At 43.6% G+C, this 23,688-nt stretch overlaps 1 long non-coding RNA gene across 1 annotated transcript in view; it reads right to left on the bottom strand.

The window, feature by feature from the left end:
* Positions 1-9,471: 9,471 nt before the first annotated feature.
* The window catches only part of LOC105874648 (uncharacterized), a 29,992-nt gene continuing 15,775 nt past the window's right edge, over positions 9,472-23,688 (bottom strand). The window contains exon 3 of the long non-coding RNA XR_012923317.1: positions 9,472-9,576. This is a non-coding gene — a long non-coding RNA (uncharacterized LOC105874648). The remainder of the gene's footprint in view (positions 9,577-23,688) is intronic.

Here is a 23,688-nt window from a genome sequence, read left to right on the forward strand (position 1 = left end):
AAAGAAGATTTAATAAAGCATTTTGTCTTTTTATTACTTTGATTTGATGCAACATATCTGGCTCATCCAAGCAAGATGTTTAACTTCAAAAGCAGTTCTGTCCACCCTCCCCCTGGCCAATAAATAACTCCGAGGGGGAAAAAGAAAACAATATATTTGGAGCATCTCTCTGCTGAGTGATGAAAAGATTCATCATTTTTTTCTACTGTGCACACAGGTCTTTAATTAGCCCTTTACTTTTCTCCCGTTACTGGTAGGATTTGTAAGAGTTTAAATGTTGCTAGTTTTTGATTAAAACATATGGCAAAGTAGTTTGGGGGGAAAAGTCTAATTACTCAACAACCATGGTAAGACTTCCCTATTTGACATGATCCTGGATAGGCCCATGAGACTGGGAATTTTAGGAATAAACAAAATTAAGTCATAAAACTGTTGGCACAGAATGCTCTGTGTCATGACAAACTTACTCTAAACATCTTTCCTGCACATAGATCTGTAATTAGATTCAGTGCTTAAATTTAAGATTGTGGACAGCCCAAGCCTAGAAACATATACATAGAATATTTAGCAGGTCAAGGAATTGATTTTTGGAATTTCTCTGCTTCATCTTAACAATAATATTGGCATAGATGACCATGTTAGCCAGACAGCCACCCCGAGTCTTTATGTAAGAAAACCTCAGACAAACCCACTCCCATACACGGGTAGACACTGAGAGAGTAGCTGGACGAAGATGAAAAGGAAAAGATGGAAAAACCAGAGGGAGGAAACTAAAAGATTATCAGCCAGGACAGGAGAGCGAGCGACCCATGCAGTTCCTTGCCTTAACTCTGTCGGATCTGAAAACCATTCTGACTTTTTTCTCCCTAACAAAAATTTGACTACGTTAACGAATCCACAGGCTCTCACGGAAACTGACTTAAATTCTCAGGTGAGCAAACAGCGAGAAAAGAAAAGAAGAAATGCCTCAGGTAAGCCTGTCGGCCATAATGTTAAGTAACATACAGAATTTCCTGAAACCTATTTTTTTGCATGACACAAACAGATCAAAAAATAATAGTCATTCCCAACATTTCTTCTCTTCCACAAGAAACCACCGGTTTCTACATTTCCCGAAGTGAGTTCCTTACTGCTATCCTCAAACCTTGGGAATCAAACAGACCTGAATTAAAACTTCACCTGAATCATTAGCGTGGGCTTCAGTTGTCTTGTCTGAAAGACTGGAGACAATCACATAACTCCGTTCAGCCCTCAGGTGTGGCCCCTGTACCAGCATTTTTACATTCATTTGTATGTTCCCCTACCAACCTGTCAGCAGTGATAAACCAACATTACTTGTAATAAACTGCACGAATCCAGGTTAAATTGTTTATTATTCATTATTCATAAATTCTCCAAATGCAGTTTGCTTGGGGAGTTTTAGCTGGATATGTGGAAGTACACAGACACAGTTTTAAAGTGGATTTCTAGGGCCGGGCGCGGTGGCTCACGCCTGTAATCCTAGCACTCTGGGAGGCCGAGGCAGGTGGATCGCTCGAGGTCAGGAGTTCAAAACCAGCCTAAGCAAGAGCGAGACCCCGTCTCTACTATAAATAGAAAGAAATTAGTTGGCCAACTAACATATATATATAGAAAAAATTAGCCGGGCATGGTGGCACATGCCTGTAGTCCCAGCTACTTGGGAAGATCGCTTGAGCCCAGGAGTTTGAGGTTGCTGTGAGCTAGGCTGACGCCACGGCACTCACTCTAGCCTGGGCAACAAAGCGAGACTCTGTCTCAAATAAAAATAAATAAATAAAAAATAAAGTGAATTTCTAGAGAATACAGCACACCACACTGCAGGGCATAACCTGACTCGTCCTGTTTCTTGTACCCAGGAGGGGATGAGGTCCAGGACCAAACCTTCTCGCCAGCATTGGACAGCACCTGGGCATCAAGCCCCTGCCGCGGGGATCAGGGAGGGTCCTGCTGGCGGGCGCAGTGTGACCCCCAGCAGCGGCTCCACACGCTGCACAGCCTGCCAGTCCCCGGCCAGAGCAAGCCCAAACCATGATGCGAATTAGGCCCCGAGATTCAAGGCATATTACTAAGGACTTCAAAGGCAGGCTCTTGGTCAAGGTCCTGTGGCTACACGTGACAGAAACCAACTTAATCCAGAAAACAGGAGAACTTTTTGGAAGGAACTGGGGTATCTAAGGAAACCCAGAGGTCTTTCCAGGGCCTGGAAAACCACCAGCAACCCAGGCAGGTCTGTCTGCCTGTCTGTCTCTCGCCCCTGCCCTGTCCCCCCACCATGCCCTTTGCGGTGGAAGATGCCGTCCCGGCGCGCTCACGGGTCCCACGCTGAGCTGCCGCAGCCCACGTCAGTCCCGGATTCCAGGGAGGGGACTCCGAAGGCCCCTGCTTGGGTCAGATGGCACTACCCACCTGCCGGAGGCTCGAGCCTGAGCTGGAGCTAAAGCTCTCAGGAAAAGAAGCCATCTCGAGCATCATCCCCAGAAATGCTTCAGCTACAAAAAAAAGGACAGGAACTCCAGAAGGAACCAGCAACCGAAGCAAAGCGCGCTGCGCCTCTGCGTGTGGGGCACGAGGCAACAGCGCCTTTCGCGCGCCATGTGCCTTAGGGGAGGCATCTCTTAGGCTGAGCCTGGAAGGTGGGGATGGAGTGAGCCCAGCCGGAGAGGGAGGGAGGCAGAGCTTCGCGACTCGGACTGGCAGGCCCGTCCCCAGCGCGTGAAGCAGAGCAGGAGTGCGCGCCACAGGCCATACGTCTGAGTGTGCTAAACTATCAAGCTGGCATGCACACCGTTCCATAGAACGCTTTGTCCTCTGACCTCCACACATACGCCTTCGTCACAGCCTGCAAGGCCGGGTGCGGACGCAGAATTCTCAGACTCCTCAGAGTTCCCGTGGGAAGCCGGCAGCATGACAGGGCTGCCCGAGGGCCACTCCACTTCCCTTCCGCCTCTGGCATTGGAGCCGGGCCTGCCCCACGCTTCCAGACTTCGCCCACATGCCACTCAAATAGCCAGCCCTGGGGCGCAGGTGATAAGAAGTACAGACCCTGAGTGGGGACAGAATTTCAGCTTCCCTGGGAGCCAGAGCACAGCCCAGAGCAGGCTTTCCCGACCTCTAAACTACCGCATTTTGTGCGGATGAGTGCTTCTCGCTGGAGGGAAGGAAAGCGGTTTTCCCGTGTGTTGCAGAATGTCTAACCGCATCCCTGGTCTCTACCTTCCCAAATGGTCTCCTGCCATTGCCACGAGTCTCCTGGGGCTGGGAGGGGACTCACCCTCCGTGCGGAACGCCTGACCTAGAAGGGAACCGCTGGTGCTGTGAGTTGACAGAGCTGGAGCTGGCTGCAGTCAGGAGCGGGGCGGCTCTCGAAAGCCGGGAGCAGGACAGGGACAATGGCTTGCCAGGCTCTGTGTCGGCTGTCTTCACGGAACTGTTTTCTCTCATCCTCCTAACCACCCGGCCAGGTGCATGCTGTGAATCGCATCTCATGGATGAGGAAACCGAGGCTTGCGGAATTTCAGCAACTTGCTGAATTTTACAACATCTAGAGACCGGCAGAACCAGTCTTCAAACTGTGACCCTCGCAGTAAAGTGGCCCAACGCCATTTCCTGTCAGATGTGGAGCAAATTTGTCAATGCTCAACAGATGGTATCCAGTGTTAAAGAATATGAGAGTGTTTTTCTGTTTAGAAAAATATCCAGGCGATGAAGAGAAGGCTGTTCCTGACTTTAATACCAACGCTATCATTTTTAAAAATTCATATTTAAGTAAAGACAATCCACATCCCCCAGCCTCTAATTCATTGGTTAACATAACTTTAATGAAAGTGAGAATCTGCGTTTTTGACACCAGTAAAGATGATGTATGTGCCATTAGACAAAGATCAAAGGAAGATGTATATAAATTAAGGTGCATAACTATGTGAGTAGGACCATAAAATCACTAGCTCTGGTTCTTGAAGGGCAGGGTGCATATCTTCTTTATTTTGTATCTTAGGCATGTGATACATAAAATGCCCTTAAGAAACTTGGTTGGACCAACGAATGGCTTTGGATGTCTAGTCTAGCTAATTTTAGCTGAAGAAATACCCTTTCCTCTACCTACAGGAAGATTTTTGGATAATTGCCTCAACTTTTTATTTAACTTTAGCGACATAAAAACAATCTAAGAGAGAGCCATGGAATATAACACATTTAAGAGTTTCAAAACAAGTTCTGTGCTTGATGCAATGCAGTTTCCATTAAGCAATGTATCCAGCAATACTAAATAAGCATGTGGCATCCAAAAGCCGAAAGGCATTAATAAGTGCATTTGCATGCACCGGGCCCAGGATATAGTACACAAGGGCAAAGGTTAAACAGTTGGAGGCTCTGGCTTAATAGCAGACCTGAACTGCTATTTAAACGTCACAAATGTCAGTGTCCGTCTTCAAATGGCATTACAGTGGGATTAGTGTCCTAAGCCCTGTTCCAATTTATGGAGAATCAGGGAGAATGATTCTCGTCAACTGGGTCCAACGCAGGAGAAGATTGATTTTCCTTTACCCCTCGGTCGGCTTTTATGAGTTTTCCAGACCCTGCCTTTCCCAGCCTGCACGGCGGATGGAAACTGCCAGGCCTGCGCGGAGGCCATGTGTGAGCAACAGAATCTGAAAGAGTTATGGCTCGCCGAGAAACCAAGGAAGAGAAGCCTGCCACTCTCGGGCACCTTCCCCCCGCCTGCCCCTGCCGGCCAGGGCTCCCTGCAGTTGTCAGAACCCGCGGGGGCCTCAGTGGCAGAACAGGTGCGGGACGGGCCAGCCCGGCTGTCCTGCCACCAGGCCGGAGCAGCCCAAGCTGGGTCCCCCTCAGCATCACTTGTCTCTACTCAACCAGTAAAAGGCACATGACTCCGCAGCTCTTCGGATCCTGATGGTGTTTTGTTTTAATCCGTTATCTTTGTTATTCTTAGCAGTAAAATAAATGTAGCTGAGCACCTTCGACGGACCCAGCGCGACAGGCCCAGCATCTCATCTCGCTGGAAGGCTCCCAGAGCCGTGCGCAGTGGACGCTGATTTTAAATAATAAGATGAAGCTGCTTGGCCTGGATTGCCTGATGTCAAGCACCAACCTCTTGACAACTGTGGAAAAATGGAATGGCTTGCAGAGAGAGAAGAGGCAAAACGATCTCAAGGCCACAGAGCTTTACCCTGTAACGTGCTACCAACCGTGGGCAGGAATAGGGGGACGCATCCCAACGGGCTGCAGGATCTGGGGTCTCGGCCTCCAAGAGGACACCCGGATGGCAGGGGTGTGCCGTTCAAGACGGTCAACAACCTCCAAGCGACAATGGCCCTTTGCTCTGCAGAGCTCGGGGCCTACGACAGGACTGGCTTTTCAAACAGAAGGGGGAGGCCTTCCTGCCACCAGCAGGGCACAGGGGTTGTCGAGGCAGCCAGGGAGACCGACTGAGGGGAGCGGCAGGAAACGGCAGGCCAGGCGGGCAAAGGGACGCAGCCGCTTCCCCACTCCAGCCCGTTCCAGCTCCCCGGCCTTGGAGATTGATGGTAATTTTAGGAAGGAAATGAACTGCTGGTTGTGTTGGGGGGTGTGGGGTGTAGGGGGTGGGGGGGTGCGGCATACGGCTGCAGAGAACCCACAGCAAAAATATCTGAGCAAACAGCCCCTGCACGTGAGGACTGAGACACACGTTGACATCTCCAGGAAGCAAATACTCAGGACCGCCAGGCCCCTCTCCAGGAAGTTTTAAAGGAAGTGTGCTACCTATTATTCCTTCCCTCCTTCCAGTGTGATCAGATGGCACAAATAAACAATCGTATACACACACCTGTCATTGGGCCATTGACAATTAATGAGCTAATGCAAAAAATGCAGTAAGCGCGAGGCAACACTGCAAAGCACAGCTGAGTGTTTAATGGGCAATAACTACCCTTCATATTCTGTAAACATAAAACGTACTGAGTAACCTACTAGGCGCCGGGCATTATTAGGCACTTTCACATATTTTATCATGTTTCCTCCCAACAGTTCTATAAGATAGGTGATATTCTTCACCCCTTTTACAGCAAAAACAATCGTGTCTCAGGGAAGCTACAGGACGCAGCCGAAGTCTCACAGCTAGCAGACTCTACACTGAGGTTTCTGAGTCTGAAACTCTTGTTCTTTTCATGTCAGCATCCTGACACTTCAGCAAGGCAAGTAGTTCCCATGGGAAGTTGCAAAGAAGAGATTTATGAAAAGGTCATTATTAAGTCTAGATTTTATTCTGAGAAACCTTGCCTAGGTAGGTCCAGGTTGCTGACCATAGTGGCGCCCGGTGCCTAGACATCTTAAGTTGGAGCTACATGGATGAAGTAAAGATTTATCATCATATTTTTTAAATTATTGTTGAAAGAATTGGAATTTGGTGCCAAGATCAACCATCATGTCATTCCATATAATCCAAGTTTACCTGATATGTGGTCTTATTCACTGTGGTCAGTTCCACTGTTAAGATCTCTTATTTTCAATTTTTTATGCAAACACACAAACCCTACCCACACACACACACACACACACACACACACCAAAAAAAGCAACTCTTGTTTTGTGTTTTTAAGGTTGGATTTAGTCCATAGTTGTTTTTTGAGATTTTTTTGAACAATTAGTTTCCAAGTCTAAACAAACTATGAACATCCTCTGCTAAAAACTTTACATTAAGAGAAGTATAATAAAAACAACAACAATATATAGCTCCAAGATGTGATTGGGAAAAACACAGATCTTCTTTTAAAAGCTTTTGATTTGGATTTTTATGCCAAATATGAACATTAGAACCTACTATCTAGTATCATCTCAATTGATTTCTCATAAAAAATAGAAAAATCTTTTTAAGTTGGGAGTTCAAATTTATGTTGTAAGTGATCAGACTTTTATTCTGATGTCTATGCCAGAAAATGTTATGTTCTCATACTTTTTCTCCTTTGCAGCATACTAAACATTTGCATCCCTCCTAAAATGTTTGAGAATCAGTTGGTCCTAAAGACCAAGTATATCAGGTGTCCTCAAACTATGGCCCGCAGGCCACACTCAGGTGTGTTTTTGCTCGTTTGTTTTTTTACTTCAAAATAAGATGTGTGCAGTGTGCATAGGAATTTGTTCATAGTTTTTTTAAACTATAGTCCGGCCCTCCAACGGTCTGAGGGACAGTGAACTGGCCTTCTGTTTTAAAAGTTTGAGGACCCCTGAAGTATATACTAACCCACGGCGTAGCTGCTTTACTGATAAGAAGTAGAGATGGGAGACTGGGAAAGTCTCATTTGAGGGCAGGGGGGTCCGGGGCAGTGGGGGCAAGAAGAAACAGAATCCAGGGAAACAAATGTTCTTGGGCCACAAACAGGCTTTTCAGTTCGTAACAAAAATCCAATTCAACTTACAAATTAACCTATTTTAATAATCCGAAAATAATGTCTACATTAAGCTAGGAAGTAAAACCATTCAATTAAGAAATTAAAAATATCAATATGAACTAAGAACTTTCTGACGGTAAACGTATAATAGCTCTTTTGTTACTTTATAAAATAAGTCCAGGAAATATTTTGATAGATTAATACTCCAATGAGCAGCAAGCTACATGTTTCCAGCACAGTAATACAGTCTGCTCTGTTGAGCACCAAACAGAAAATTACAAAAATACCCACTGGATAACAATCCGCACACTGTTGAATTTTAGCAGGTGGAATTCCAGCTTGCCAAAGACTCAAAATTAGGAAACTACTCTTCCAGCCATCTCCAGACTGCTCACTCTTTATTTGGTGAACTGAAAACTGTAGGAAGATTGTCCTTAAGTACGCGATTAGATCTTGAACCAATCTTTTGTTTTCTACTACATTCCAAAGAAGTCTTTATGCTGGACAAATAACTCAACAGTATCCATTATAAAATGGGCAAAGGAGAAATGATGAAACGTCAGTAAACGCAGACCATGAAATTTCTGAAGCTGAATCTTGCTTCTGCATGTTTATCCAGTTTATCCAAAAAGCAATAATGAGAGTTACTAGATACATCAAAGAGAGGAAGGCCCCTTTATTGGAGAGAATAAAATAGCTAAGCTGCACGTGGAGATTTTCTTCACTACAGTTATTTTCTTGTACTGAAGTGTCTTAAAAATGTTTTAATTTAAATACTACATGCCATTAAATGATACAAAGAGTTTTATCCCTCCTGGACACAAAAATAGTCACAAGTGGTACATTAGTAACTCAGTGAGCCATGAAGGCATGAGTTGTAAAACATTTAATATGGGACCACGGTGGTTATTCACAACTGAATAATGGATTGCGTGTCACACCAGGCATGATAGTCATCTGCGTTGCTGGAGTTACAGCTGAGGAATTATTGGTCTCCCTTATCTGAAAGACCAAGTGCAGTGTGAGATCAAAGGAGGCAATAATTGTGCAGGAAACAACATCTAAAAAAAAAAATTCCTCTGAGGATGAGAAACTGATTTATAAAGTTGAAGATTAGTCAGTACTGAGTATCATTTTAGGTTACCTAAATTGGAGTAAGCATTTCTAACAATACTTTTAATAGGCTCTGGGCAGCAGAAACAAACACTAAAACGTTACCAAACTGCCAAGCTAGGGATCCCTTCTGGGGACGGAAGGAAACAATATGCGAAGTTTTTCTCAGCCATTTACATAGCATGGGAGAAGCCCATATAATAAATGCAACATGATTGCATAAATTTGTTTCACTGAAAAAAAGAACATGATTCTTGCAGTCTATTCCAGACGCCCCTCAGACCAAACTGAATCTCTGTAGGCAAAGGAGACAGCAGGAGATTCCTGGCCCGGGCCAACTGACGGCACCCAGGATTTCTAAATTACCAGTAAGCCTCTGGTGGCTCAAGTGTGGGCACAAGCAGCATTTGAAGCAGATTGAAGGGCACTTCAAATCAACAGCTAGTCCTTGAATAAGCTACCAAGCTAGATGACGTGACCCCCTTACCAAAGTATTCCAACAAAGAAAACTTGGAGCTCACTAACAACTGATTATGAGACATAATTTACTACCGTCCTTAAAAACTTACAGAGGCAGAAAACATGGCATGGCTTTCCCACCTTGTACAGGCTTTCCTAGCAAAAGCTCTTCCCTCAAAAAATTTGCCATTCAAAACTCATTTAAGTGTAAATGAAAAATGTTCATACAAAGCTCTATGCACTATTAACTATCTACACATTTAAAACTGGGTGTTTGCAAAGAAGGAAAAGAAAGATTGACAATGGTTATCTCTGAGTGAGATTGAGAGTGTCTTTTAGTTGCATTTTTATTTTTTATTTACTTTCCCAGATGAATACAGTAAGTATATATTACCTTTATAATAACAGTAAAACAAAAAAATGTAGGAAACATTCACAATGGGGATTTCAAGTATAGACAATAGATGGCTTTTCATTCCCCGCTTTTCTTCTATTTATGTCTCCTTTCCCAAACACAATTATGTGTCTAACACTTTCCATTTATCTCTGTTGACTCTTTGGAATGTTCTATTGAGCACTTGGGTCTCATTTGTTTTGCCTCCCAGGGGGAAAAAACCTCTGGAGATACGGTCATGCAGTACTAGGTTAGGACTCCAGAGAGCCAAGTGCGGGTTTGATCCCTGGCTCTGCCTGCAGGATAACAACAGCCAGCACTTTTCTCCTGATTTAAAGACATGGTCTTCTACGACCACTTACCTTACCGTAATCTAACAACGCAACTTTAACACTAATAATTCTATGCAATTACTGTTCCACAGGAAAATAATCGTGAAACAAACCCATTTCTTTGCACATTTTAAAACTCTAGGGATAATATAGCTGGTCGTGGTGAATAAATAAACATGTATATTTAATACAGAAAGTAGGAATACAGGACCAACTGTGGATCCAAAGTTTGCTCCATATCAACCACTGTTAAGTCTGAATGACATTAATGTCATCTTTCACTTTCTGTGTTAGATATTTTAATATAGGTCAAGCCTTGTATTCTCCCTGAAGCTCCTCTTGACCACTCACCAATGGTGACCTTTCTACATATCCATAGCCCTGTCTGGGGTTTGCTCACCTGGTCCATTGGGAGTACCTTGGACCAGTGACAGCCACATAGATATATATAGCTCCAGAAGCCCCTCAAACCAGATAGATAGATAGATAGATAGATAGATAGATAGATAGATAGATAGATAGATAGATGAGTCCACTTGGGAAATCCATTTGGGAAATACACATGATCCATGTCCATCCTATTGTCCTCAATGTGTCGTGAGTTCTTTATGCCATTTTGCAGCCCCCACTCCCTCCCCATCTCCATGGCTGGCACCCAGTCCAGCAAATATCTCTTGGCTGGTTGGTTGGCTTGAAGGGCTAAGCTTGGTCTTACTTAATCTACCAACCAACCATCTTCAACTGGGTCCAGCCCCAGCCCTGCTGTCATAACTGAGGAGACAGCATGGTGGGGGCAAGAGCCCCCCAGGCTGGGAGTCAGGACATCAGAACTTCAGGTTGTAACTCTGCTAATCACTATCCACGTGCCCTTGGACGAGGTGTCTCACCTTCTGAGCTCCAGTTCCGCCATTTGTAAAGTCAAAGTGCCCATCTGAGCAAACTTGAAGATCTACTCCAGCTCTTAAGTGGTCTGATTCAACACATTCAGCACCTCACTTAGAGCTGCACTGTCCAATATGATAGTCACTTAACTCACATGGGGCCATTTAAATTCAAATTAAAATGAGCTGAAATTAATTATTAACAAAATTGAAAATTCATTTTCTCATTTGAACTAGCTCCACATCAAGTTCTTAATAGCTACATGTGACTAATGGCTCCTGTATTGTTCAATGGAACATTTCTAACATGACCAAAAGTTAGGACAGAACGGGTGTAAATGGTATCTTAAATATCACAGCTGTCCTTCTAAGGGTGTGCTGCCAACAGATCCAATTAAGTTTTAGTAAGTATATGACTCCTATTTCATTGCCACTTTTAGTACTCATAATTCATGGATTACAAATGCAACAAGCACATTTTTTTGAACGTGACAGTCACTTACAAATGCTCCTTTTTCTCGGAAAAAATATAGCAACGAGTATCATGATTACAGCAGCAAGCTGAAAAACAGGAGCCTGTGCCTGTCTTCACTTGTCCTGTCTCTTCCACTTTTAGATGATTTCTCCTTCCTCCCATGCTCCTCCCTAGGCCCGAATTCATCAAGATCCCTCCCACAGTCACGCTGCGGCAACGCTGGGAAGAACTGCTCCCAGATGCAGCCACGGCGGCTTAGCAATGGCGGTCAGAACGGTAGTTGAAAGAGGCTGCATAAGAGAGATGCCTCAACTGCCCGGAACCGTGCTGCCTCGCCTCAGCTCGCGCCATCGAACATGCAAAAGCTACATGGCGATTTGCTGAGGCTTGGGACCGCCCGACAAGGCAGTAGCTAAGTTCACCAAAATACACAGAAAAGGAGGGGATCAAATAAACCATGAAAGAAAGATCCTTCGGGTCATTAGCAACAGCTGAGGCACTCTGCCCCTCATGTGCATGCAGAGAAACACCGAAACCCCCTGCCCAACAGCCCACCCAGCCCCGGTGGACAACATGGAACCAGCTTTTGCAAGCGTGTGAAGTATCAGCCCTGCCCAGAGGAAAGGCGGGCTCCCTGCAGTAAAATCTATTACATTGGGGATTTTTTGTTTGTTTTTTGAGACAGAGTCTCACTCTGTTGCCCTGGCTAGAGTGCCTTGGCATCAGCCTAGCTCACAGCAGCCTCAGACTCCTGGGCTCAAGCGATCCTCCGGCCTCAGCCTCTTGAGTAGCTAGGACTACAGGCATGTGCCACCATGCTCGACTAATTTTTTCTATATATTTTTAGCTGGCCAATTAATTTGTTTCTATTTTTAGAAGAGACGGGGTCTCGCTCTTGCTCAGGCTGGTTTCGAACTTCCAACCTTAAGCGATCCTCCCGCCTCAGCCTCCCAGAGTGCTAGGATTACAGGCGTGAGCCACCGTGCCCGGCTTACATTGTGCTTTTGTTGCTTATTTGTCTTGTGCTCCAGGACAAACACTGTCATCTCTTACCTATCGAAGGCAACGTCTTCCTCCTCAGACCTGCCACAACGCTTTATATCATTCTTGAGGTCCTTGCTACGCACTCTGAGGCAGCCTGTCCATTTCTTAATTCTCCTGCAAGACTGTAAGATATGACCTGTACCTCGTGCTCATATTTTCCAGTATTTCAGCACAATGAGTAACATACGGGGAGCCAAATAAATATGTAATCTGACAGGGAATGGATGAATCAATAAGGAAAATGAACGGATTTAGGAATGAATGAATATTTTATACAGAATCTGATCGCTATGGCCCCAAAACAACCCAGGTCTCACAGTGTCCCACCTTTATCCAGTTTCTCATCCATGACCTACTTAAATCCCCTTTCTTTAAAGGGACAGGCCGTACCAGTCACAAATAACAGTAAATGTCCAGCAACGATGTTAACCACTAGCACCTGTTGTTGATGGATAGGAAGGTACTCCATGGTCGCATTCCCTGAGCCGTACCTTATTTTCTACTCATTGCTTCTTCATTTGAAATCATTGCTACGATTCCTAACGCCATACTTAATTGGGTTCAAATAAAATTATCTGGACATAGTAAATTTTTGAAATTGTGCATGCCAATGTTAATCATTATGAGCACTTGTTTTCTTATAATATTTCTAACTCAGCAGCAGAAGGGTTTCCCCCACTTTCCCCAAAGCTAATCATAAGCATAACTGAAAATTATCCATAACTGAAAAATATCATTTACAACAAACATTTCACTCGAACAGTTACTATGGGTTCACACTTCCCATTCACGTCGTTTTCTATCATCTCAATTAGGCTATGCAGACTTCTCTAGTTTTAACTTGGCGCATGTACTAACTAAAGGCCACTCATAAGCCCCTGTCACAGCCACTGAAGTGTCTTTGTTGGACTTCTCCAAACTTCTTAAGTTCTTCTTATAGCTTAACAATTCATGTTTTTCAAATGTTAATGTCTATATTATAGTGTCAAGTGAAAAAAATAAAAGCAATTTATATTCTACAAGGAGAAAAATATTAAGACAGCCATAAAGGGAGCTTGGAAATGAAAATATTTCACTGTATAATGTGAGGTTTAGTGTTTGATGACTTTTACTTCATTAAAATTTCCATGTTTACCTAAAAATCAGACCTCTGGGTGTTAATCCTATACATTTACTTGTATATATGTAAGATAATGCATGTATAATGTTATTCATTATCTCATTGTCTATAAAAATAAAAGATTGGAAACTCAGTGTCCATCAACGGGGGAACTAGTGAAATAAATTAAGACACAGCCATTCAGTGGAATGATATGCAAATGTTAGAAGAAGGAGAATGCTTTCTACACAATGCAGTGCAAAGTAATTCGTTCCATTGTTTTCTGTAATAGAAAATATCACACACTATATCGAGGTCCATCAATAGGGACTAGATAAATAACTTGTAGTACAAGTCATTGGTATAATAGCATTCACTTTTGAAAATGAGTCTACTTTGCGCATTTGCAAAGATTTACAGGATATATTGTTAAGTAGGGAAAAAAGCAAGACTAAAAACAATATTTATAGTGTGTCAACTTTTTGCACGAAAAGAGAGGAGAATATCAGATCTATTGGCATAAACAAATTCTGAACATGTTCACAAAATGGCTATGCCAGGGAGGTAAAATTGGGCACATGAGGATCGGAAGGGGAGGCAAAAGATTTCGCAACATACCCTTTTTTTTTATGAATGTACGACCTATTCAAAACAGTGTCAAATGTATATTTCCATTATCATTGCTGTGTATTTTATGAATGGATTGTAAAAGAATCCCCGATGTGTCATTCTCTGCCCTCCTGCTGCTCTCTCCATGCCCTCTTCTGCACGCACAAAGCCCAGGTGACAGGAACCGCTCAGGCACACACAGCACTTCAGAAAGAAGGGGCTTTTGATCCTATTTAAAATCTAATGAGAACTATGCTAAATAATTATGTAGGCCGGCGCGGTGGCTCACGCCTGTAATCCTAGCACTCTGGGAGGCCGAGGTGGGCGGATTGCTCGAGGTCAGGAGTTCAAAACCAGCCTGAGCAAGAGTGAGAGTGCATCTCCACTATAAATAGAAATAAGTTAATTGGCTAACTAATATATATAGAAAAAATTAGCCGGGCATGGTGGCGCATTCCTATATGCGCCTATGGTGGGCGCATTCCTCCCAGCTACTTGGGAGGCTGAGGCAGGAGGATTGCTTGAGCCCAGGAGATTGAGGCTGCTGTGAGCTAGGCTGACACCACGGCACTCACTCTAGCCTGGGCAACAAAGCAAGACTCTGTCTCCAAAAAAAAAAAAAAAATGTAATTTGGGGAACATATTTGCCTAAAAATGAAATCTGGGGTGTGTGGGCTGGGTAACATCCAAAAATTTAAATAGTACAGACTTAATTCTACCTGCTTTTATATATATATATGTATATTTTTTAAAATATTTTTAGACTCAACTGACATTGCTTCTACCTGCTTTTTGCTAATATTTACTGTTCTAATTGTCAGTAAGTTCATTTTCATTTGCAAATGAAGGCAAGAATGATCAACCACTCTCTGAATAATTAATATATTTTATGTCACTAGCCAAAACGAATTTTAAGAGGGAAGGTAACTAAATAACCATACTGAACTTTCCTTTTTAATATCATACCAAGTTTTTAAGTATTTAAGTCATTAATCTACACTTGGAAACCTGTAATTATCTGAGGTCTTGTGCCGCCTTCCATTTATTAGAAATAAATTCGCACACAAGAAAAAAACAACATTTAAATTCAGTGTTCAAAAGATCCTCTCAGCAAGAGGCAATAAAATGTCGACCTCATTTAAATGAGACATTACTGACCCCCATTAGCAGGACATGTGCTTGGCTTGGCTTTTCCTAATGGTGGTGATGGATTTGCTCTCGTCCATCCACACACCCTGCCCTGTCCTCTTATGACCCGGGGCAGACATATGCTAGACAGCTGGCTGGCCCAGGTCTGCGGCCACGGAACAAAGCAAACCTTGCTGGCCCACACAGAGGCTGAACCTGTGACCCTGTTCTCATTAGCTCAGTGCCCTAACCACCTGAGCCACACAGCCACAACAAGCATAGAATTTGAACTTTGTGTAGATAGATGTCTGCGTGTGGGTGTCAAAGCCAGGTATAAAATCATATGGAACAACAGGCATAAAACCGGTGCTTAGGCATTAAAGGAGGGTGCTACGTCCTCCTGTAAATTAAATACTTTGTACCCCATGCCCTAATGACATTTTCCAAGCTGGGAACCAAAATATAATCATGTTAAAAGGAATTTTATTTCAATTCTGAAACATGATTCGGTATGGTACCAACTCTGAAATTAAAAAAAAAAAAAAATCATTCACTGAAATCAGTAGCTGGCCAGCAAGTGTGAGGACCTCCCAGTAAGAAATAGAGTCCACGTCTTGTATGATGCGTTTCCTACTGAGCCTTGGACTAAGCGGGGAGTAGAGAGGTAAGAACAGTAGTTGACAGAGTTCAAGGTGAGAACAAGGGCCAAGAAATGTGTGGTTGGAAGACACAGAGGCTGTTTATCTGGTCAAAGCTTCATGGAAAGATACCTACGATCGGTCAGTTAATCTAGAACTTTTGGCGAGTGTCCAGTGCATTTCTTTGTCTTAGGACTTCTAGTTATAGAGATCTATTAACAGGAAGGGGATCTCTTCTCAGAGAACACATGATCATGCAGAGAGTCCCTTAAATCTAGATTCCCAAGTTTTTACTTAGCCCTGGACAGACAGTTATTCTGGTGCCAACTTCTAAGGCTCACCCAGACTGTAGGCCCAATGCAATGTTCGCCAAGGACAGAAAATCGATTAGATGAGCTATGTAACCACAGTGCAATATGAGCGGTCTCGGTGCTGAGATTTTATTTCAGGGGATGAGATGAAGTTCAGCGCATAGCCCTTCCTCTGCACTCATTTGAATGAGCTCTCCATCAGGAACGACCTACAGTAGGATCTCGGTCACCCCTCCCGCACAACACTCACCCCAACCACTAGGAGACAGCACCGAATTCATACCTTGGGTCATGAGAATTATATTCCATGTCAACTACCAAAAACACTACTTTCAAACTCCTCCTCTCTTGAAAGGTATAATTCTTTTCAGCATAAAGTTCCAATTCCTTGCCTTGACATCCAACAGAGATTCAAGGCTAAGTTTTCTCTGTCTTTGCATCTCTGTGCCTAGCAAAGGACATCTCACATAAACCGGGAGCCTCCCATCAGCCTTAGAGGGGTGAGAGAGGAAAGGGAAGGGAAGGGAAGGGAAAAGGGAAAAGGGAAAAGGGAAAAGGGGAAAGGGGAAAGGAAAGGGGAAAGGAAAAAGAAAGGAAAAAGGAAAAAGGAAAGGAAAGGAAAGGAAAGGAAAGGAAAGGAAAGGAAAGGAAAGGAAAAAGAAAGAAAGAAAAAAAGAAAGAAGGAAAGGAAAGGAAAGGAAAGGAAAGGAAAGGAAAGGAAAGGAAAGGAAAGGAAAGGAAAGGAAAGGAAAGGAAAGGAAAGGAAAGGAAAGGAAAGGAAAGGAAAGGAAAGAGGGGGAGAGGGAGAGGGAGAGAGGAAAGAAATAGGAGCTTCCCACATAAAAGAGCTCAGTAAATTATTAAAAGAGGAAACAAGTGAATGACTGAAGCCCATCCTGTTTTACCTTTCCACAGTGCCTCCGTCCGCTTCTCTTCCTGAACCCTTCCCTCCACAAACACTGGTCTCCTGGTCGCCCCATGAGCGCTGGCTGTCTCCTTCCAAGCTCGCTGAGGGTGTTCTCTCCAACGGAGGGGATTATCACTTACTGAGTGCTTATAATGCACCACTTTACAGATGTTCTCTCAATCCTAAAAGAGTAGTCACTATTACATCCATTTTACAGAAGACCTTCAACAAAGCTGATTAACTTCCCAAGATTGCACCGCTGGACAACAATGAAACCAAGATTTGAACCCAAATCTGTCTGGCTCCAAGGTTCTTCTCCCTTCCCGGGAAGTCTTCTCCCTTCGTCTCTCCAAATTCTGTCTCCAAAACTGCTTTGTCGGCTGGGCGCGGTGGCTCACGCCTATAATCCTAGCACTCTGGGAGGTTGAGGCGTGTGGACTGCTCGAGGTCAGGAGTTCGAAACCAGCCTGAGCAAGACTGAGACCCCGTCTTTACTATAAATAGAAAGAAATTAATTGGCCAACTAAAAATATATACAAAAAAATTAGCCGGGCATGGTGGCGCATGCCTGTAGTCCCAGCTACTCGGGAGGCTGAGGCAGGAGGATCACTTGAGCCCAGGAGTTTGAGGTTGCTGTGAGCTAGGTTGACACCACGGCACTCACTCTAGCCTGGGCAACAGAGTGAGACTCTGTCTCAAAAAAAAGACCTGCTTTGTCTCTCAAAGTTTAGCACAAGCTTCAATGACAGGGATATTGCTGCCCCCTCCAACCCATAGGGGTCCCTCATTCCTTTAACTTGGTGTTACTAATTAAGGGTCTTGGGTGACAATCATGGACTGCCTCAGCTCTCCAGCTGTTGTTCCTTTCTGTTGTTCCTTTTAACTTTTCATCAATCCACTGCTTCTCAGCCTAACTGAATGGAAAGCTCACTGAGGGTAGATTCTACATGTTGTAAATTGCTGTGTCCCTTCGCAAGCATGGAAGGGACTTCCGTATGCCATAGGCGCTCAAGCAGCACACACCAACTCATTCATGCGGCCACCCCACCTTCCCACCAGAAACCTTTCTACTAAGCCCTGTTGTAATAAAGAAACAGTCCTTGGAGTATTTACCTCCTAAACTTATTGTAATAAAGGGAGAAAATTGGAAAGCTTTGAAAATTATGTTTTAAAAAATATTTTAAAGCTTTTAATTATTAAAATTCTAGAGCATCTCTGCTTCTGAAAAGTCTACCACACCAGTGTTAGATCATCTTGCTAAGATTTTCCCTGTTTCCTTCAAGTACTCTCATTTTCAAAGGTTAATTACCTGGTTGTAAAAGTGCACTCCAGAATGAAATTTAACCTATGAGTTCTCCATCTTGAGGTGAATATTCTTAGCAGGTTTTCCCCCCAAAATTAGAAAGCCATCTGTTTAACCAATTCAAATACATACTTATAGAAGAATAAAAAAATACAAATACAAAGGTTCACGGATTTTAAGCACTTGTGAGTATTTGTAAAACACATTAGGACTTTGATGCTTGGAAAAAATATGAAGTGGTGCTTTCACCTATAAATCAGCACCAGCAAATAAAGCTGAGCTGAAGGTGGGGATATCTTTAGCACAAAACTTTTTTTCTATAGTTCAAAATGTTGATTATTTGTGGGCCACAGAAAAGGAGGATTTGTTATTTTCGAATGGTTCAATTTCTTAGGAAGTTAAAAAACATAATTTGGGAGAACACCAAACAGAATGTGGTTCTTATTAATATTACATAACCCTTCCTACAAAACTTTTCCCTTCTCCAGCCTATCTCCCATTAGAACCAAACTAAACATGTTGACAGCTCCAAGTTAGGAAGGTGTTAGGCCAATAGTCCACCCGTTTGAGAAACTGGATCATTCATTCAATATCACTTTACTAGTTTTCTTCAAGAGCCAAATACATGGGGACAGACCCTATTCTGCAGGGTTTAATCACAGGCAAGTGGCAAAAACCACAGAACACAGCTCCTAAGCCACTGGGCCTTCAACCATGGACTCACTCTGCACACACGTGTCATTCCGTTTTCATTAGTAGAAATAAAACCCTGATATTTTGCTCGTCCAGAAGGGGATGGATCTCAATGTTTGTGGTCCGATAAGTTCTCATAAAAATTATGTTGTCTCATTACCAAATGTATTTATGCATATCAGTGTGTTTTTGAATTGAATATTCCCCTCTAGAGCAGAGTAAATAATACAATAATACTTTTTTCCTGAAAAATCTTTGAATTACCTATATATCCTTTTTTATTCTCAATATGAATCTAAAGTTAGGATTTTCATTTTTAGAATTTTTAAGAAAATCAACTAACTCTAGACCTCAAGCTGACTTTATTTTAGATCTCAACCAACATTTGTTGAAGAAGGAATAATTACATCCCAATCAACTAAACTTGGAATCCCAACCCATAACCATACAGTGGCATTCCCTAGAGGACATCCTAGGTGAAATTCAAGACAAAACATTCAAGACAAAAAATTCAAACAAAAATTCTCAAAAACTAAGCTCGGCTCTACCTCACGCAGTTGATTCTACTTAATTCTGAGTTCGAAACCCGGAAAGAAACAGCCTTAAAATTTTCAGAAGATCCAGACAGAATCGGGTAGGTGGAGGTCAAAGATAACCGATGTGACTATATCTTCGGAAGAAGTAGCTTGAACCTTCCTTTGTATAAAGGAAGAAAGCCACTGGGGCTATCTCCCAAATCCCTCCTGAAGCCATCCCTGACGTGGTGAGCCCAGGGTCATATTCCTGAGTTGTACGGCTATGCGTCAAAGCAAAGCAAAAAGGAGATCACCCGCCCCCCAACTCTCACCCCTACTGCCACTGCCACCTGCCACCGTGTATGGTGACACCTGTTATTACTGGCACCATCACACCCAGGTGGGAAACCTGCTCACATAGCTGTAACCCGAGACACGCAACAGAAGACAGTGAAGGAGCCTGACATCGGGGCTTCACATTTAAGGGACCCAACCTTCCTACCCACTCGGAGGGGGACCAGAAGGAAGACGACAGCCATGGCTGTGCGGGGGCCCGGGCTCCCTATTTTCACGAAGGAGCTCATATCAAAATCAACGTGCCATGCAAATAGTCACTGATGCCTTCTTTTTTTCTTTTTTTTTTTTTTTTGAGACAGAGTCTCGCTTTGTTACCCAGGCTAGAGTGAGTGCCGTGGCGTCAGCCTAGCTCACAGCAACCTCAAACTCCTGGGCTCGAGCAATCCTTCTGCCTCAGCCTCCCGAGTAGCTGGGACTACAGGCATGCGCCACCATGCCCGGCTAATTTTATATATATATATATATATATATATATATATATATATATATATTAGTTGGCCAATTAATTTCTTTCTATTTATAGTAGAGACGGGGTCTCCCTCTTGCTCAGGCTGGTTTTGAACTCCTGACCTCGAGCAATCCACCCGCCTCGGCCTCCCAGAGTGCTAGGATTACAGGCGTGAGCCACCGTGCCCGGCCCACTGATACCTTCTAACAACGTCAAATGCTCTATGCAGTAAGTCACTAGCCCTTGTGCCCAACAAGCTATAAGCTCAAAGAAGGCAGAGACGCCTGCCTGGCCTCTCTAAAGTATTGCATGCATGCAGCCTGATGTCTTTCGTGCGCTAGACGCTCAATAAACACGTGGCGTGTGGGTAATGATAGTGGGCCGGAGAGCACACTAAGGAGCCCGTCTGCATGGGTTGTGCACCTGCCCGTGTTACGCTGTGGCGCTAGTCACTTCTCTGTCTCTCAGTTTCTTGTCTATAAAATAGGGATAGTAACGGCCTCTTAGTAATTGTGAAGAATAAATAATACGAGAGATGCACTTGGAACAGGGCCTGACACATAGTATGTGCTAGTATTAGCATTATTAGCATTAATATCATCATCATCATCATGACCTCTAATTCCTGCTGGAGGGTGAGCCTTGATCAATTTCCAGAACTTCATGCAGTCCTATAGGTGTCCGTCGCCCTGTGCAAATGTTTGTCCCTATAACCAGTTATTCTCCTTTTGTGAATGAAAAGACGGGCAACTCACCACTCAATAAAATGAATTATCCAAAACGCCTAACGTTTTGTGATGCTTGCAAAGATTCTGCAGAGTGAGAGAACTATACTGATCACTATTCTTGCCATAAAGTATTAAAGAAAAAATTGTGTCCGAATTATTACCGAAGGCCCATTGCTACGAAACATAAAAAATAACTTCCCTACGCCTGCATCACTTGCACAAAATCCCGTCAGCGCGATGTTCACAGGTCGGAGGAGACTCGTCCCTCTTGCTGACTGCTCGACGGGCCGGCCAGCCCTCACACGCCGCTCCAGCTAAACGCTATCTTGGGTTTCATCGTTTCCGTTTCCCCTGCCCCCGCAGTCCCTCTCGGAGGGGGTTACAGTTTTCTGGGGTGGCCCGAGTGCCTGGCTGTGTGCGCTCGGGTCACCGCGCAGGGCCCTGGGAGGGGAACAGGAACGGGAACATCTTAAAACGAAACAGCTGCATCAGAAGCGGCCGGCCCGGGCGCAACATGATAGCTGCTATTAAACCCCACTTTGAGCTCCTCTTGGCTTTGATGATGTCTTTCTTCCCCTCAAAAGTTTATCATTTTTCTTCCTGACTTCAAGCCGACCTCATAAACCCAATTTTTGTTTTAGTTCATACGAAAGCGTTGCTTGCATCGTCATTAGTTTTGGAATTTCGATTGTTTTTGTTTTTTGCTTCTTCTTTGTTCGGTCTAAGAAAACTAGAAAGTGAGGTGGGTGGACCATGATACAGCCTTGTAAATAGACGTGGAACTAGAAATTTCCGTGCCCCGGCGTTCACCTGTTCCACAGCCCCTGCCGTCCAAGGCGAAGGCACGTGAGCACCTGGAAGTGCCCACGTGTGCTGTGGGGTTCCCTGCGGCCCCAGCTCCCTTCCTGACACCTCTCAGTCCACTGCCAGCCAGAGGAGTGAAAAGGCTTCGTTTCCACATCCACCGATGGCATCCCTGAGCAAAGTTCATCATTCACCATGGTGAGAACATAAGAGCTTAATTGCATTGCTGGAATTTTGAAAATTCCTTTTCATTCTGATAGCTAAGAATGTGATGCACTGTCAAGTTTCTTGAAGCAGTCCTAGGACCTTCTAACCGTAGTCTTGGAGAAATCACTTAAATAAAATGTTCCCCAGATTAACATGCTTAATTTCGCCATTGTATGTAGCATATAATCTTTTCTTAGGCAAACAATTAGTAAGTCATCGCCTACAGACTGTCTAACCATGCTGCACCGAAACCTAGACTCCGTCAGCCAACTCATTGGGACTTTTTCCAGCTCCCAGCCACCACCTGGGATTCATCTCAATTCTCTGATTCTGTGTTTCACATCAGCCACTCAAAGATACTATTTGCTGTCAGCACGTCCCCTGATTTATTTAATCCTTCCCCAAAATATGTCCTGAAATTCTCACAATTTAACCCCTATTTGTCAGGACGGCAGCTCCTCTGCAATGGCTGAATCACTCTCCGGCACCGGCGGGGGTTTGCACAGGGCCCTCTGCCTGCCCTGGTGGCGGGGAAAGTCAAGACCAGCCCTCTGTGACATTAGTGTGTTCCTTTATCTTCTCAACAAATCATCAGCAAAATTTTTAAAATAACAATTAAAATTCTCTACTACTCCTCTCCACAAATAAGAACACCCAAACATAATGCAAGCATGGGATGTGTGGAGACTCAATATATCTTTATATTTCTCATTTCAAGAGTGACACTACTCATTGAACCAACAATATGCTCACTGGGTTTTAGACTAAACAGTACAATATGAGGAAATATAGGTTCAAATAAAATAAGGAGAAAAAAGAAGGAAGTGAAGACAGGAAGAAGGGACAAGAAAGGTAAAAACTCCAACTGACTTTTAAAATAAATTGTGACAATTGGATCTAATGTATCCTAGCTTCATCTTCTAATGTATAAATCAGTCAGCCGATGGATTTTAAAATCCTATGTAAAACAGAAGTCCTATGAGAGATAAGTGGCATCCCCCCCAAAAAATATCAAGCAGAATGCACAACAGTTCATAATAAAAATCAGAGAGAAAAATAATTCAGAGAGTTTGTGTCGTGTGGTGAAGATCAGTCTCAGAGCTTGCAACTCCTAAGTTCTCAATTCCGTCCTTTTCCTATCGTCAGATCAGTTATCAAAAGCATGGAACTGAACCCCCCCCCCCGGAAGATCACTTGACATTTTTATTAAGGTTTTTATTTTGAGATAATTGTAGGTTCTCAGGCAGTTATAAGGAATTAAGAGAGAGATCCCACATGCCCTTAACCCAGTTTCTTCCAATGGTAACATCCTGCAAAAATACAGTACAGCATCACAACCAGGACATTGACGTTGGCAGAGCTAAGCACAGAACATTTTTATTGTCACAAGGATTCTTTTTGTTGCCCTTTTATAGCTACACTCACTTCCCTTCCACTCCCCCTGCTCCTTAACTCCTGGTAGCCACTCATCTTGTGGAAAATTAATTTCCACAATTTTGTCATTTCAAGAATGTTACATAAGTGGAACCATACAGAATGCAACCAAATGGTTAACCATTTGTCTACCCATTGAAGGACATCTGGGTTGTTTCCAGTTTGGGGCTATTATAAATAAAGATGCTACAAGCATTCATGCACAGGTTTCCGTGTGATCTTAAGTCTTCATTTTTCAGGAATAAATGCTCAGGGTTACAACTGCTGAGTCACATAGTAGTTGCAAGTTTAGTCAAACTCAAACTGTCTTCCAGAGACTGTGCTATCTTGCATTCCCACTAGCAGCGTATGAGTGATCCACTTTCTCCACATCCTCGTCAGCATTTGGTGTTGTCGTGGTTGA

The sequence above is a fragment of the Microcebus murinus genome, chromosome 15 (assembly GCF_040939455.1).
Source record: "Microcebus murinus isolate Inina chromosome 15, M.murinus_Inina_mat1.0, whole genome shotgun sequence".
NCBI lineage: Eukaryota > Metazoa > Chordata > Mammalia > Primates > Cheirogaleidae > Microcebus > Microcebus murinus.